Raw genomic sequence first — 17,582 nt, 5'->3', positions numbered from 1 at the left:
AATCATGAATAGTCGGCTCCGCCCCTATGGGGGGTGGAGCCACATATTCATGACTGTAAATGATCGGCCCCACGTGACCGCATGCAGGAGAAGCCGTGGCCAGACCAGGAAGGAGCGAAAGCCGACGGGGGACCCGGGTAAGTATTTTCTGACCAGCGGGGGGGCGCACAGGGGGTGGGGGGGCGGCGGACACCTAAATCTTTATTTTTAACACTATTCTTCATATTTTCTCTGCAGCAAACATTACTGCAGAGAGGATATGAATCGCAGCTTCAGCAGCTTCAGCACCATGCAGAGTGGGTACCACACGCTCCGTGTGGTACCCACTCGCCATACGGGCGGCACACGTGTGCCGCAAGTATGGCCTCCGTGAGTTCCCAGGCACACGGACACGGATAACTCCGGTACCGATTTATTCCGGTACCGGAATTATCTGGACGTGTGGGACAGCCCTAAGGCCGGTTTCACACGTCAGTGGCTCCGGTACGTGAGGTGACAGTTTCCTCACGTACCGGAGACACTGACACACGTAGACCCATAAAAATCAATGCATCTGTGCAGATGTCATTGATTTTTTGCGGACCGTGTCTCCGTGTGCCAAACACGGAGACATGTCAGTGTTCGTGGGAGCGCACGTTTTACACGGACCCAATAGAGTCAATGGGTCCGCGTAAAACACGGACCTCACACGGACATTCTCCGTCTGGGGTCCGTGTGCGTGCAGGAGACAGCGCTACAGTAAGCGCTGTCCCCCCCACATGGTGCTGAAGCCGGTATTCATATCTTCCCTGTAGCAGCGTTTGCTATAGAGAAAATATGAAGAATAGTGTTAAAAATAAAGATCCATGTGTCCGCCGCCCCCCCCACCCCCTGTGCGCCCCCCCGCTGGTCAGAAAATACTTACCCGCTCCCTCGGTCCTTCCTGGTCTGGCCGCGCCTCCTACTGTATGCGGTCACGTGGGGCCGATCATTTACAATCATGAATAGTCGGCTCCGCCCCTATGGGAGGTGGAGCCACATATTCATGACTGTAAATGATCGGGCCCACGTGACCGCATGCAGGAGAAGCCGCGGCCAGACCAGGAAGGAGCGACAGCCGACGGGGGACCCGGGTAAGTATTTTCTGACCAGCGGGGGGGCGCACAGGGGGTGGGGGGGCGGCGGACACCTAAATCTTTATTTTTAACACTATTCTTCATATTTTCTCTGCAGCAAACGCTACTGCAGAGAGGATATGAATCGCAGCTTCAGCACCATGCAGAGTGGGTACCACACGCTCCGTGTGGTACCCACTCGCCATACGGGCGGCACACGTGTGCCTCACGTATGGCCTCCGTGAGTTCCCAGGCACACGGACAAGGATAACTCCGGTACCGATTTATTCCGGTACCGGAATTATCTGGACGTGTGGGACAGCCCTTAAATAAATGCCATAATCAAAATTGTGGTTTTCGGTCACTGCACCTCCTTAAATAAAATGCAATAAAATGCAATCACAATATCATATGCACCCCAAAATTATATGTATAAATAAAAACAATAGCGCTCCACACAAAAAATCATGCCCTAATACATCTCCATCAACAGTAAAATGAAAGCGTTATGGGACTTGGAAAATGGTGACACAAAACATTTTTTTTATTTTTCTAACCTCTGATTTTTTTATTAACATTACAGAAAAAAAATCAGTGCAAGTTTAGCATCTCTGTAATATTGCTGGCCAGCAGAATCAGGTTCCCAAGTCATTTTTTCTATGCAATGAACGCCAAAAACAGACTCCCCCACCCCAAACCCCCCCCCAAAAAAATGGCAAAAAAAATGTAGTAATTGCATTTATTCACTGATTTGTGCTTAGTGGGCGCCATTTCAATTTTTGTCTCAGTTAGATAGAACAGGTCTGTCAATGCCACATTGCAGTTACCGAAAAAAAATGCTCTGCACTCTGATCCCACACTTTATCCTCGCCCCTCCTTTTACAAATGCCCAGAACAGTAGAAGAGGAGTGACATGAGTAACGTGCAAGCAGATCCTGTCACATTTACAGCAGTCGTAATGCGAGCTAGAATTGCACTCCGTTTTCATAGCAGCAGCTGCTCCCCCTAGTGTTTAAAAGTTGAAAATAGCAAAACATTTTTAAATAATTTTTTATATCTCATACTATTTAAAAAACATATTTTAAAAAATGTAAACCTGAATACTTTACATTTTTTAAATGGTGTCACTTTTTTTCTGATGATGATGCATTCCCTTCTAAGTTTAGTTTGTGGCAAGCTGGCAAAACTAAAAACAAAAATTGATCTGAACACAGATATTTGAAAGGGGGGAACAGTGTGGATCAAACCTTACCACACAACTTTCGAGTTTCTGAATGTGCAGTTAAATTTCCTGACATTTCTATAACCTGATGTCATTTAGCTCTGGGAGTATAACAATCAGATGGAAGAGCAGCCAGGGGAATTCCTTACTTCCCTGTGAGAAGAATACAGCTATTTTGGGATGGTGTCTGTCTATTTTGTGTCCTGCTCATGTATTATGGACTGCTTTCATGGCTGCTGTTGGATTGTGACTTAGTGGGTTAGGCTACTTTCACACTAACGTCGGGTAACGTCCATCGCAATGCATCGTTTTGGAGAAAAAACGCATCCTGCAAAGTTGCCCGCAGGATGCGTTTTTTCTCCATAGACTTGCATTAGCGACGGATTGCCACACATCACATCCGTCGTGCGACAGATGCGTCGTGTTTTGGTGGACCGTCGGCACAAAAAAACATTCCATGTACCTTTTTTTATGCGTCGCATCCGCCATTTTCGACCGCGCATGCGCGGCCGAAACTCGGCCCCCTCCTCCCCGGACAGCAAAATGGGCAGCGGATGCGTTGTAAAACTGAAATTTCACAGGTTGCGTCGGTACATTGGCCCGACGCATTGCGATGGTCCCGTATCGACGCAAGTGTGAAAGTAGCCTAATAGTATGTCTCCACGTTCAGGGAACGCTGCACAGAGCCGCAGCGTCAAACACGCAGCGTCCAGATGTTACAGCATAGTGGAGGGGATTTTATTAAATCCCGTCTCCACTATGCATGGTAACACGCACCAGGCGGCCCTGCAATTCCGGACATGCTGCGCGTCTTTTAAAATCGCAGCATGTCCGTGTACCTTGCGGCGACGCTGCGCCGCCGCAAGGTAAATCACAGGGCCCTATGTGTGGGGTGCGATGATGCCGGATGTGTGCAATGAACACATCCGGCATCATCGCGTCACAGAAGGGAGCGGAGCTTAGGGCGGAGCGGGTTTGCCGCTCCGTCCAAACTGCCGGCCATCCTGAAAGTGGACACATACACTTACATTCAATGGTTTAAAAGTAAAAACAAAATGTTTTCAGGGATTGTTTCAAATGTAAGCGACTAGACGCATTGCTTAGATTGTCTGTTGAGTTGGGGACATTTTTTTTAATTGGGCAGGGGAGGATTTTAATATATGCCCAGGTCAGGAGACCCAGCGGTCAGGTCTGGTGTTGCAATACAAGCATGGCCTTACGGTATCTGCACACTAATCATCTGTTGCAAAATCTACCCAAAATCTGAGAAATGCAAAAAGTGAAACCTGCAACTGTTATCTAGAACATAATTTGACATGCTGCCAATTTCCACCCTGAATTGTTGATCAATTTACCTTCCATGTTTTATCCCCATGATTTAAATAAAAAAAAAATAAAAAAAAACTCATCCCAAATTTTGCAACTGTAATATAAAGCAAATATGCTGTACATTTTCTCCCACAGATTTGTAGGTGGAAAATCATAAATCCAGCATATTACAATACCAGCATTGGTTATGAGACTTTTACAAAAATTCCACCATATGATGTATGAATGTCTGCAAAGTAAATTGACCTGCAGTGCAGAATTTCAATTTCCTCAATGAAATCTAACAACATTTACAGTGAATCGATTTCATCAAAATACACGTTTCAGGCTGGTTTCACATTTGCGGATGTAGGTGCTGCGGAGGGCTGCGTAGTTCCTCCATTAAGCCCCGCCCACTGATGCACCTCTTCCATTCAGCTCCGCCTACATCAGCAAGCGTCCTGCGTACCTATCTTCAGCATTGGGTACGCTGGCCATGTGAATGTATGCGGATGCCTCTGCATGCGTCGTTTTGACGGTGCGGCGACCTGCACAGAATGCAACGAGTTGCACCGAATGCAACGAGTTGCAATTCGGTGCGGACGCCGCACCGTCAAAACGACGCATGCAGAGGCATCCACATACATCGGCATCGCATGCGTACCTAATGGTAAAGATAGGGTATGCATGCAGCATACCGACGTATGCGGAGCTGACCGGAGGAGGTGCGGCGGTGAGCGGAGGACTTCTTGTGGTTGATGGTGGGACTTGCACACCCATAATTTCTGGCATCGATGAAAAATGGACACAAAAAAGATAACAATATAAATTAATACATTTTTTCTAATAAACAAAAAAACTAATGTGTGATTGAGATCTTAGGGTGTTTTACACAGTTCAGGTTCTGTCCAGGCCTTTTGATGCAGTTTTTGAATCCCAAACTAAGGCCTCAATTCATCTGCCTATAAAGACACTTCAGGAAAAAGACTGCCCCCTTTCTACCTGACGTGGCTTAGGCTTGTTTCACACTAGCGTTTTGCTGAGCTGCGGACTTCCTCCGTGAAGCCCCGCCCACGGCCACACCTCCACCACTCGGCTCCGCCTACGTCCACATGGGGCCTGCGTACCTATCTTTAACATTAGGTACGCAGGTCGTGCGGATGCCTCCGCATGCGTCGTTGTGACGATGCGGCGACCCGCGTGAACGCAGCGGGTTGGAATTTCTTTTTTTCTATGCATCATCAAAACGACGCATGTGGAGGCATCCGCATACATCCGCCCGACCTGTGTACCCAATGTTAAAGATAGGTACGCAAGCCGCATGCGGACGTAGGCGGAGCTGAGCGGCGGAGGTGCGGCCGTGGGCGGGGCTTCACGGAGGAAGTCCGCAGCCCTCCGCAGCTCAGCAAAACCCTAGTGTGAAACTAGCCTAAGTCTTGGAAAATTTGGCGGTTCAACCAGTGTCTTAAAGATTCAGTGTGCACATATCCAATATACAACTCCATATACAATTCCATTAACGAGCACAAAATATATTTGAAACAAAAAAATGATCTTGTTTCAAATATTTATCCCGGTGTCCTGACAAGTGTCTCTAGAATGAAAAATATTGCTATGTTGAATAAATAATATAAATAAAAAAGCACATTGTAGGACTTTGCACTCGCATTGCTTCTACCTGTAGGTCCAAAGTGCGAAAGCTCTAGTGTCAGCAGAGTTCCTGGAGGTTACGCTGAACAGTCCAGAAAACAACTTTCCTTTTTCCTTTTCTCCATCCATCAGGAATCCCAGTAAGTTTTTTTTCCAGCCTGTATTCTAATGAAGGGGCTGTGCCGGGTGATCTGGGAGGGCTGGAATCTCAGTATGGTTGTGTGTCAGCCTGTTTGTCTGGGTTTAAATGAACAAATGCCTGGCTGTGCCATAGTAAGGGACCTCACCGAGCTGACATCCTGCTAGGGATCCTATTACAACCTCTGGATTTATAAATGCGCTCCTGAAAAGGATAAAGTAAGTGCCCTGGCTTGTAGCTGTGTCTTTCATTAGCCTGGACTGAGTTTGCTTCATGTTTGCTCTGGTTGGTCCCTGTGTATCGCTGCTGTGCAAACTGTTCATTTCTTTACAAAGTTCAGGATCTAGTTTCTCAGCCTGTCAATTGCTGCTTTACATATGTTGGAAAAACATGTGGTATCCATTGTGGACTTCTGACTTTTGGGATCATTCATTGCTGTGCTAACTTGCATGTACTGTGAATTGGGCTTGTTATGGACGGTATACATTTATATGATGTTTTATACACCTCTGTTTTTGTGTGTGCGTTATGCGTTCTTTTATTGGAAATGTGCGGGTTTGCAGCCCATCTGGTTAATTTGTTGTTTTCTTTTTTTACATGATGTATTATGCTAGAAGGAAAACCAGTCAGTGTGCACAAAAAAAAACTTGATGAAGCTAAAATTTGAATAAAAAAATGTGATATATATTTGTAATTGTGGGGTGAAAAAAAAATATTTACATGCATAATGTTGTTGTTTATTTTGTATTTGTGGGATTGAGCAATATGAAATGTGTTTTGTTTTTGTTTTGTTTTTTACCCCCTATGCATATACAATGGCTGAGGTTAATGCTCTCTCACTGACTTTTACGGCTGAACTGTGTGACATTTGCTAAACTCAGCAAATAGCTCAAATCCCCATAGATCCTTTTGGAAAGTTGCCTAAAAACATCTATGGCGCTACCATTTGCCGTTTGTTTTCTCCTGTAATGTAGGAGCCGCAAGTCAGCTTTACCCCAAAATATAATAAACAGACGATAAACACGAGCCTTCTGGCCATATGTACACATCTCATTGAGGCGATGGAGGTTAATAATTAGCTGTCAGGTATTAATGTAGTGTTGGCAATAGGGGGAAAAAATGAGCACATTCAAAACAATGTACCTTTGTTTAAACAACGAGGTTTAACGCCCCGAAGGACAATTATGGAAATTGTATTTATTGGAACGAGGACAGATCTCTTCTGTAGTTTGGAATATACTTGGAGTGAAGTATTACAGCAGGTCTTAACTACTGGAGCTGAGGGACTTGCACTTTTTTTTTTCTAGTTGGAAAAATAGTCCAAGTTTAGAAACTTTTCCATAAAAAGTACTGTAGATCTCAGAACCTTATTAGGCAGAGAGCCGGGAATGCAATGCTGTAACTCAAGAACATGTGTAGATGAATGACGCATGGAGGATTACATCTTCTGATCTTCATTACATAGGATCAGACATTGCGTTATGGTGTGTCATGCTGTTTTATAATGAAGATTAAAGGAAAACTCTTTGTTTTGGCCTTTTTAAGGTTCCCTAAAACTAATTTAGCGTTGCAATTCTATATTGTAGTTCATTTCCTAGCAGCAGAGGATGTGGCCCATGATGAGAGTCAGCACCAGTTCTGCTACATGCACAACATCTCTCCCCAACCGGTGAGGTCCTTCTTATGACCCACCCCACCACCACTTCAGTGACCCACTGTGAGGGAGAAGACACAACAGTTGTGGATGGGACACCAAGCGATTGCGGGTTAGAGGACTTGTTCATTTTTTGTTTAACTGCAGGATGGAAAAATCTGCCAGATTCTGAGCCACACAATGCTAGAATGATCAATGCAACTTTGGATTAGCCATCTATTATTTTGCTATTCTAGGACATTGTAGGCACTGTGAATTTATAAGGTTCTTAATAATATCGACCCAAGTGTGACTTTTAAAGAGGTGTGTGTCACTACACAGTTTAAGGTCTTGTGAACATGGCCATATTTTCCATCCAAGTGCTATTCAACAACACCTCAGGTCACATTTGGACCAATATTATTCTATAGGGCCGTACACATGTCATGTAGGTCCAAGCGGAAAATCGCTACATGCCCATGTGGGATGCAATTTTCTGCCCTGCAAGTCAATGAGTCCTTGAAAACCATCGAACTACTCTTGGATGATGTCTGAGTGCAGTCTGAATTCCATGGACTGACTAAATGAGAAAATGGAGACTTTTATTTTTCTCCATCTTCTCATCCAAGAGAATCTCATTATGCTTTGATCTCGCTCTGATCGAAGTTTTATCAGAGTGTGATTTACATAATCGACCCTCTTCTCTTAGATGGTGAATATACGGTCACCTGTACCTGCCCTAATATTGTCCAATCAGTGTTGGCTTTGGCTGACTTTACAGAAACATACCTGATTGTCAATAAATATGTGGCAGCATGGTGGCTCAGTGGTTAGCACTAATGCTTTGCAGGGCTGGGGCCCTGGGTTCAAATCTCACCAAGGACCACATCAGCAAGGAGTTTGTTTTTCCTGCAGGTGCTCCAGTTTCCTGAAATACTCCAAAGACATTCTGATGGGGAATTTAGATTGTGAGCCCCAATGGGGATAGTGATACTGATGTCTGTAAAGCGCTGTGGAATTAATGGCGCTATATAGGTGAGTAAAATAAAGAAATACAGTGGCATGTAAAAGTCTGGGCCTCCCCTGGTCAAAATTATTGCTATTGTGAATAGTTAAACAAGTTGAAGATGAAATGGTCCATAAAAGGCCTAAAGATAAAGATGACACATTTCCTTTGTATTTTAGGCATTTTTTTTTTACATTTTAAAAATTACAAAAAGGAAAATGGGCCAACGAAAAGGTTCGGGCACCCTTGGAGAGTTGTGTGCTCATTTAACTTTTTACCAAGATTTCAGACCTTAATTAGCCTGTTCGGGCTATGGATTGTTAACTATCATTTTTAGGAAAGGCCAGAAGATGCAAGTTTCCCAGCTTTATAGAAATCAAGCCTCCTCTAACCTTGTGCCAAAAAACAGCAGCCATGGGTTCTTCTAAGCAGCTGCCTAGCACTCTGAAAATGGTGGAGGCCCACAAAGCAGGAGAAGGCTATAAAAAGATAGCAAAGCGTTTTCAAGTTGCCCTTTCCTCATTCTGAAATATAACTAAGAAATTGCAGCTAACAGGAACAGTGGAGGTCAAGATAAAGTGTGGAAGACCAAGTAAAGAAGTGAAAGATGCTTGCAGGATTCCTAGAGAGGCAAATCAGAATCCCCGCTTGACGGCAAAAAAAACCTTCAGAAAGATTTAGCAGACTGTGGAGTTATGATATATTAGTCTACTGTTCAGAGATACCTGCACAAATATGGCCTTCATGGAGGAGTCATCAGAAGAAAACCTCGCCTGCATCCTCACCATTAAATTCAACATCAGAAGTATGTAAAAGAACATCTAAACCACGCCTAATGCATTTTAGAAAAGAAAGTCCTCTGGACCGATAAGGTTAAAATAGAACTCTTTGGCCACAATGATCAAAGGTATATGTGGAGAAAAAAGGGCACAAAATATCAGGAAAAGAACATCCATTAAGTATGGTGCTTTGGGGTTGTGTTGCAGACAATAATAATAATAATCTTTATTATGGCACGGGGAACATTTCACTGGTAGAGGGAAGAATGGATTCAATTAAATTTAATACATTCTTGATGTAAACATAACAACACCTTCTGGAAAAAAAAAAAGCTGAGGATGGCTTCTACAAATGGATAATGATCCTAAACACACGTCAAAATCCACAATAGACGACCTCAAGAGATGCACGTTGAAGGTTTTACAATGGCCCTCACAGTCCCCAGATCTGAACACCATTGAAATGAAAAAATTTTTTGTGGCTACACCTCAAAATAGCAGTGCATGCAAGAAGACACAGGAATCTCATGAAAAAAGATGAAGGGAAAAAAATATATAGAGAGAGAGAGAGTGTGTGTGTTTTTTTTTTTTTTTTTTTGCCTAAAATACAAAGGAAATGTGTCATCTTTAACTTTAGGCCTTCTAGAAATCATTTAATCTTCAACTTGCTTAACTGTTCACAATAGCAGTAATTTTGACCAGGGGTGTCCAAACTTTTACATGCCACTGTATATACTTTTCTCTATAAAGTATTTCTTTCCAAGAGAAAAGGTACAACACATATTGCCCAGTTCATCAAAATGCTGACGTAAAGCAGCTTAGAATGTAGCAAACTGATGGCCACTTTAGTTGCATAACGCCAGAAATGTACATTCTGACAGAGATGCATGGAAGCTGTAAGTTGCATACGCTTCTTAGGCTACTTTCACACTAGCGTTAACTGCAATACGTCGCAAATGCATCGTTTTGCCGAAAATACGCATCCAGCAAAAGTTCTTCCTGGATACGTTTTTTCGTCATAGACTAACATTAGCGACGCATTTGCGACGCATTGCCAAACGTTGCGTCCGTTTTGCGACGCTTGGGCGTGTGGTAGCGGACCGTCAGGAGAAAAAAACGTTACATGTAACGTTTTTTGCTCCCGACGGTCCGCTTTTTCCGACCGCGCATGCTCGGCCAGAACTCCGCCCCCACCTCCCCGCACTTCCCCGCACCTCACAATGGGGCAGCGGATGCGTGGGAAAAATGCATCCGCTGCCCCCGTTGTGCGGTGGAGACCACGCTAGCGTCGGGAACCTCGGCCCGACGCACAGCGACGGGTTGTTCCCGACGCTAGTGTGAAAGTAGCCTTAGAGTAAGAGGCACCTAATTCATTAACAGACTCTTCATTAAAACAGACGCGAAAACCTCAAGTATTTAAGGGAATCTTGCACCAGGTATTTGCTACCCCACCTGAGAGCAGCACGTAGAGGCAGAGACCCTGATTCCAGTGATGTCCGTTGCTGAGCTGCTTGCTGTCATGTTGTAAAATCACAGTTTTTTTCTGCTGCAGTTCAGTATTGAGTATTGCACACTTTTGAGCTAGTACAGCCATGAGTCTCCTTGGGAATGATGCAACAAGTATTTCACACCTGGATTTGGGGATCCTCTGCCATTCTTCCTTGCAGATCCTCTCCAGTTCCGTCAGGTTGGATGGTGAACTTTGGTGGACAGCCATTTTCAGTTCTCTCCAGAGATGCTCAATTGGATTTAGGTCTGGGCTCTGGCTGGGCCAGTCAAGAATGGTCACAGAGTTGTTCTGAAGCCACTCCTTTGTTTTAACTGTGTGCTTAGGGTCATTGTCTTGTTGGAAGGTGAACCTTCAGCCAAGTCTGAGGTTCAGAGCACTCTGGAAGAGGTTTTCATCCAGGATATCTCTGTACTTGGCCGCATTCATGTTTCCTTCAATGACAACCAGTCATCCTGTCCCTGCAGCTAAAAACACCCCCCATAGCATAATGCTGCCACCACCATGTTTCACTGTTGGGATTGTATTGGGCAGGTGATGAGCAGTGCTTGGTTTTCTCCACACATACATAGACCTTTTTGGTGATAATTCTATCTTCGTCTCATCAGACCAGAGAATCTTATTTCTCATAGTCTGCGAGTCCTTCATGTGTTTTTTAGCAAACTCTATGCGGGCTTTCATGTGTCGTACACTGAGGAGAGGCTTTCATTGGGCCACTCTGCCCTAAAGGCCCGACTGGTGGAGGCCTGCAGTGATAGTTGATTTTGTGGAACTTTCTCTCATCTCCCTACTGCATCTCTAGAGCTCAGCCACAGTTATCTTGGGGTTCTTCTTTACCTCTCTCACCAAGGCTCTTCTCCCACGATTGCTCAGTTTGGCTGGACAGCCAGGTCTAGGAAGACTTCTGGTGGTGCCAAACTTCTTCCATTTAAGGATTATGGAGGCCACTATGCTCTTAGGAACCTTGAGTACTCAGAAATTCTGTTGTAACCTTGACCAGATCTGTGCCTTGCTATAATTCTGTCTTTGAGCTCCTTGGCCAGTTCCTTTGACCTCATGATTCTCATTTGGTCTGACATGCACTGTGAGCTGTGAAGTCTTATATAGACAGGTGTGCGCCTTTCCAAATCAAGTGTCCTATCAGTTTAATTAAACACAGCTGGACTCCAATGAAGGAGTAGAACCATCTCAAGGAGGGTCACAAGGAAATGGACAGAATGTGACTTAAATATGAGTGTCTGAGCAAAGGGCCTGATTATGACCATGTCATATTTCAGTTTTTCTTTTTTTATTAAATTAGCAAAAATGTCTACATTTGTTTCTTTTCAGTTAAAATGGGGTGCAGAGTGTACATTAATGGGGACAAAATGAACTTTTTTGAATTTACCAAATGGTTGCGTGCTTACCTAGTAGAGGCTGTGTACTTTCCGTACCCACTGTGTGTACCGTATGTTGTGTAATGTGTGTTTAATATACTCATCTACTGCCACCTTCCCTTCAACCTAGCCCTATTCTACTCCTCTTCTGCCTGTTAGGCTATCCCAGCATGTGCTGCGGCTGTTGATCAGCTGCGCAGACTCGAACATATTTTTTGATTACGTCAAAGACACTTGGTTAGCTCACGAGCATGGATAACACCTTATCCGAGCACATTCCATCATCACTAGAAGACAAAATAACCATGAACAGCTCCTTAGATTATAATGGGTACATGTTCTATTGGTGAAAAACACATAAAACATACGTGTGAATGAGGCCTAAGACAGTGTGTCCACACACAGCACCAGTGTTGGGCCAATATGACTGAATAATAGAGGAACTTTCTCATGTAAATAGTGGTCTACCGTCAGATCCCTGGCAGGCTCCGGTTTTGTTTTTTGTGGTTTTCATCCTGGTGTTAAGTCAGTTCCAGACTGGATTGCCAAGGGGTTACCAGTAACACTGACTCTGGGGGGCTCACTGTTGAGCTACATACAAATATCACAGTACCCTCTTTCACGAGTTTGCTGATGTTTCTATATAATAGTAAATGGGTTAGTTTGTTAAATGAATGAGATGCTGCCCTAGTCTGTACGTTGTGAATCAAATGTAATGTGCCAACTATGTCTCCTATAAGTGGAGTGGGGCCCACCAGGGGCTTCTCCTGTTCTCCTGTGGGCCAGTCCCAGTCTGCATACAGTTGTGAAGACTCCAAGGATATATTTTGTCGTCCTCCCACCTGGTGAGCTGTCTTCTTTGATCTGCTAATGCCACTTGCTCCCCCACCATGTGCATGTGTTCTGCTCCTATCAATGACTGGTGTAGCATCTGGTATTAGAGTAATAGGGAGTTAACAAGATTTACGTGGTATGAATAGCAGATCAGCATGTATGGCAGCAAGGTCATCTAGTGATTTCATTTCTTGTCTTTGGAATTTATTAAATCTGTCTTGTACATGTTGGATTCTCCTTTCCATCACAAGATTGTCATATGTTTGGGATAATTCACAGAAAACAGTACTTCACTTACTCTTCACATTTTATGCATGACAGCCGTTTGCAATTGTAAAAGAGGCCTAAGTATTAACAGAAAGCAGTTATCACATTTTAATTAAAAATATAGACAATATTTTATTTGTTTGATCGGAGATGGCCAAGTTTAAAATATCAATGATCTATCCAACAAAATATCTGCTAGGTAGCGGTTCGACTTTTGGCACCCCTGCCGATCCACGGAGCCCGGAAATCACTGCTGCCTCTTTTCTCTGTTACCTGCAGACCTTCTACAGAGTAGCAGCTAATCTGGGTTTTGCAGCGTTGTTTCGCTGAAGTATACACAACACAGCCTCTCTAGGTAAGCAGCACGTGGATACAGAGAGCAGATGATGCGTCAGTGCTCACCAAGTGACATGGCATGTTTTAGGCATCTGATGGGCAGAGAGCCTATGGTTATGATATTCTGAACCTGGAAAGCTCCTATAAGGTCTTGCTCAGATGTAGAGGGTATGCCGCAATTTCACTGGAGTATTTATTTTGGGGTATTTTCTAGATTTGCTCTATTGACACAAGTAGGGTGAGTTAAAAAAAAATGCAATACTTCTGCAGCAAAATTTTGAGTGAAAAATATAAAAAGATATAAAACTAAAAGAAAAAAAAATACTCCTTCAATGCAGATCTTAATTGCCTCCCAAGTAAGCACTCTAGCCGGTCAGGGGTTGTAGTGGTCACACGTCTAGGAAAATTGGCAACAAGATCGGTGCAATCCTGACTCCCAGTAATCAAATAACTTGTAAGTTGGAACGTAGTAGTAAGTGTTCAGTTCTCCTGCAAACATCAACACAGGACAAATTTTCAGAACTAATATGTTGTCCATGTAAAGAACAGATGTGCTAGGTGCTTCAGAGGAAGAGATGTTGGACTTCCTATGCTAAGGGCCACCAAACAGTGACGCTTATAATTTATTAAAAAAGCACTTCCTTCAAAGTTTTTATCCTCTTAATGTATTGCAATCATCATATCATATCGCACTGTGTACTTACAATTGCTCATTTTGACTTTCTACCCAACTAATTCTTCTCTGTTCTATTTAGAAACAAAAATACTCTTGTCCCTGGATTTACCACTCCCCTCTTCAACTCCTGAACCTTTTGCTCCCCCCCCCCAAGGAATTTTGCAGTGACTTATGACTCGTACAGTAAAAATGTATCTCCTGTTTCTACATAGAGCTTAGAAGGATTCAGCTAGTCAGTTTGTAATGTCATAGACTTAATGGAACACAGAAGAATTGGCTGGGTAGAAGGGCAAAATACATAAATATAAGTACACAGTGCCATATCATATGATGATTGCAACAGGCTGTGAAGTTGGTGATCATTTTGATGGAACCGGAGTTAGAGTTGGTATAAAATGCACCGACTCTGATTCCTAAAATATATAATAAATTGGGTACAATAGTTCAGTGCAGGAAGTGCTGTAATTTTTTTCATCATTTTGAATAGTTATGAAATGTCCTATAAATGTATGTTTTGATCCTGATCTGAGGATGACAGCTTTTAGCTGAGATGAATCTGTGCTGCACTTCTACATGGAAATGACAGAAAAAAGACTGGCACATCCAAACTAGTGTGAATAGGTGCATACCAGGAGCAGCTACCTCCATACACAAATATACAAAAAAGGTTGCACTCTATCGTGCCAAAGCATGTCTAATAGGAAATTCATGAAATATGAATAGCAAAATGGCTTTTGAACATTAGGAAAATATTTAAGAGACGCTTTGCACAGAATTTGATTTAATCAAATAGTGTGAGCCCATCAACCATCGTCAAGGTGGTCTCATTAAACTGATGGGTCCCTGACCTCCCTGTCCAAATGTGAACACTTACCGAAGGCCTTCAGTAAGTGTTCACATTTGACGATGGTTGATGGGCTCACACTATTTGATTAAATCAAATTCTGTGCAAAGCGTCTCTTAAATATTTTCCTAATGTTCAAAAGCCATTTTGCTATTCATATTTCATGAATTTCCTATTAGACATGCTTTGGCACGATAGAGTGCAACCTTTTTTGTATATCTGCACTTCTACATGTTCAGTAGTGAGGCAGTGCTGTGGAGTCGGAGTCCTGGCATTAGGGTCTGAGTTTGTGGTTTGGCTTACCGACTCCACAGCCCTGGATTGCAATGTATTAACAGGATAAAAATGTTGATGGGAGGAGGAGTGCTTCTTTAAAGAGTTAGTTCTGCTTCCCACACATCCGCATTGAGAAGGGAGATTGGCAGTTTGGACTTCTCACGTCTACTGATACTTGCCAGGATGCGTCTCCATTTAATTCTATCACTTGGACAGATGTAAGATACCTCACTCACTTCTCGATACTGAAGTGAGCAAAGCAAGATTAACCCATTAATTTTCACATCCGTACTGTCTTTTTGACACTTTATACTATAGGTTTTGTTCTCATTTAATAAGGTACAATAGCAATCAATAAAATAACAGAATTGGCAGTTTTGAAATCAGCCCTAATACTTTATATGGGTAGTATAACCTTGCCAAACCCAATAGTTGCTAGCCTTGGTTACATCTGCTGTCATGGTAAGTAATGGTGGAGAGCGACTAATTTCATCTAATTATCCTTATTGATTTTTGGATAGAGAAGGGAATATAATACACATGAAAAGGGATATATTTCAACAAAAAAGAGCAAGGAGAAGCAGGTTATTGGTTTAGGGAAGGGTGGGTGACCGACTACTTCACAGGGAAAAATCATACTATTGGCCTAATGGCTGCCAAGTGGATCCAATGTACGGATACAAATGTAGGAGGTATACAGACGTCTGATACAAGACAACCTACTAGAAGCTTCCTTTTAACGCAAAAAATGGAGGCATGTGGTCAGACCAAGTTTTTATGTACGTTGACATATTTAGTTTATTACATCTCTGCAAACACTGACGAATGCAAACCACGAGACCGGAGATACTTTATGCACCACAGTCTGATACATGCATCTTCACTGTTCTTCTTTTGTTGCTATTTTTTTGAGTAGGGGGGGCCTTATTTGTGTACATAGGTATGTAAGTGTAATATATAAAGGAATACTACTTTTTCTAGGCAGAAGGAGGCTGGAATTTAGCACGTACTTGACCGGAGTTCAGATAATGCGTGTACTAGTGCAAACCTAAAAAAGCCACTCCTAAAGAATGCGTATATATCAAACAGGCCAAGCACCCATGAGGAAAGATTAGATTACATTTGTGTCACATACCATCATTACAGGGTATTAGACAAGCCACAACTTCCAAATACGGGTTCAGATATAAATGTGGCCATTGATAGAGCCATGTCAATCGCACACTCCTTTCTACACTAGTTATTATTATTATTATTATTTATTGTTATAGCGCCATTTATTCCATGGCGCTTTACATGTGAGTTTAGGCAAGACCTAGCAAAAGAAAGACACAATAGTATATGGCTGATTTAGGAATAATTACAACAAACCAGAAAGTAATGATGGAAGAGCTAAGACGCTGCTCACGTCTCCATTATTGGCTTCAATGCTGTGCTCCTTATGGCTGGTCTGGTCTCTTTACAGATTTAATTTATAACAAAACCACTACCACAGATATAATCGTGAGTCACAAGGGGTTATCCCTCAAAGAAAGTGATGTCATATCAATGGGACTCACACTGGCCTTAATATTAAAGGGTCCCAAGCAGTGGTTTAGCCCTGTAGCCCGTATCCGTGTTTCCCTGCGCAGTGATGCTACCAGTCACTTGTAGCATGGGGGACCTTAACATGGTCTCATCGTAGTGGAGCAATATCCCATCTATCTCTGGGATGAGATCTTCTTTAAAATAACCTTTGTACTCTTTTTGCAATGTGTGGAAACTTTTTTTATTTTGGGGTCTAAACAGTAGTTACTTGTGTCTCTTGCCCTACCAAAAACTGCTGCACAGAGCAGCTCCGCAATTGAGCGTTTCTGGTTGCCGCCACTGAGAACGGCCTATCCATAAGGATGTCATCAGTGATAAGGTAGTGGACAACCTCTATAAGTTATCATGGCCAACAATGGCTCAAATGTACAAGGGCTGTTGACCGAATGATCCACTCCCCAACGCACAGTAGCTGAAAGCTTCTATGTTCTTAGCCTAAGCCGCTGCCAGTGGAGTCACTATGTGCCAACCACGTTTCTGCCCACTGGTGCATACGCTCACGAGATACTGTATGTGTCCCTCATTGACGACAATTGGGAAGAAGGCCTAAGCATCCACCATAGGGACCTATCCACCATAGGAACCTATCCACCATAGGGACTCATTATAATAGGGAAAAAAAGTATATTGCATGGTATATGTTCATTCCTTGATCATGGAGAGTATAAAGATGTTAATTGCTACTAATTAAGTTGTGTGTACATAATAGGGGCTGTGCGTTCATTAGGTCACAGTGTGCACACTACCTGATGATTGCCTGTAATAACTACAGTTATGTTTTCCATCAATGACTAAGGTTTGTGTACAAATTACCGTAAGTCAATTTTCATGTTAGATTTATTCTATAATGTGAAATCATTAAGTCTATAAATAGGGTCAGTAGAGCTTTCTGTCTGTGTGACCGCAAAGAAAGCTATTAGCTGATTTTTACTTCTGAAAATAATTACTACTCCACCAAATAAAATCTGCTGTGCACAGACCATCATCTCGCCACTACAGATTCTCCTGGATCTGAATGACTTGGTGCCAACAGAAGCATAAAGGATCA

At 43.0% G+C, this 17,582-nt stretch overlaps 1 protein-coding gene and 1 long non-coding RNA gene across 2 annotated transcripts in view; one reads left to right on the top strand and one right to left on the bottom strand.

Annotated features, from left to right (window-relative positions):
* LOC143769960 (uncharacterized) overlaps positions 1-5,430 on the bottom strand; it is a 166,463-nt gene extending 161,033 nt beyond the window's left edge. Inside the window, exon 1 of the long non-coding RNA XR_013214513.1 lies at positions 5,303-5,430. This is a non-coding gene — a long non-coding RNA (uncharacterized LOC143769960). The remainder of the gene's footprint in view (positions 1-5,302) is intronic.
* A 64-nt stretch (positions 5,431-5,494) lies between these two features.
* Positions 5,495-17,582, top strand: part of LOC143769959 (sorbin and SH3 domain-containing protein 1-like) — a 272,947-nt gene continuing 260,859 nt past the window's right edge. The window contains exon 1 of the mRNA XM_077259068.1: positions 5,495-5,631. The gene's annotated coding sequence lies outside the window, so the exon portion shown is untranslated. The remainder of the gene's footprint in view (positions 5,632-17,582) is intronic.

The sequence above is a fragment of the Ranitomeya variabilis genome, chromosome 4, assembly GCF_051348905.1.
Source record: "Ranitomeya variabilis isolate aRanVar5 chromosome 4, aRanVar5.hap1, whole genome shotgun sequence".
Lineage (NCBI taxonomy): Eukaryota > Metazoa > Chordata > Amphibia > Anura > Dendrobatidae > Ranitomeya > Ranitomeya variabilis.
The sequence above is the reverse complement of the archived record's forward strand: the minus strand, read 5'-3'. Positions and strand labels throughout refer to the sequence as shown.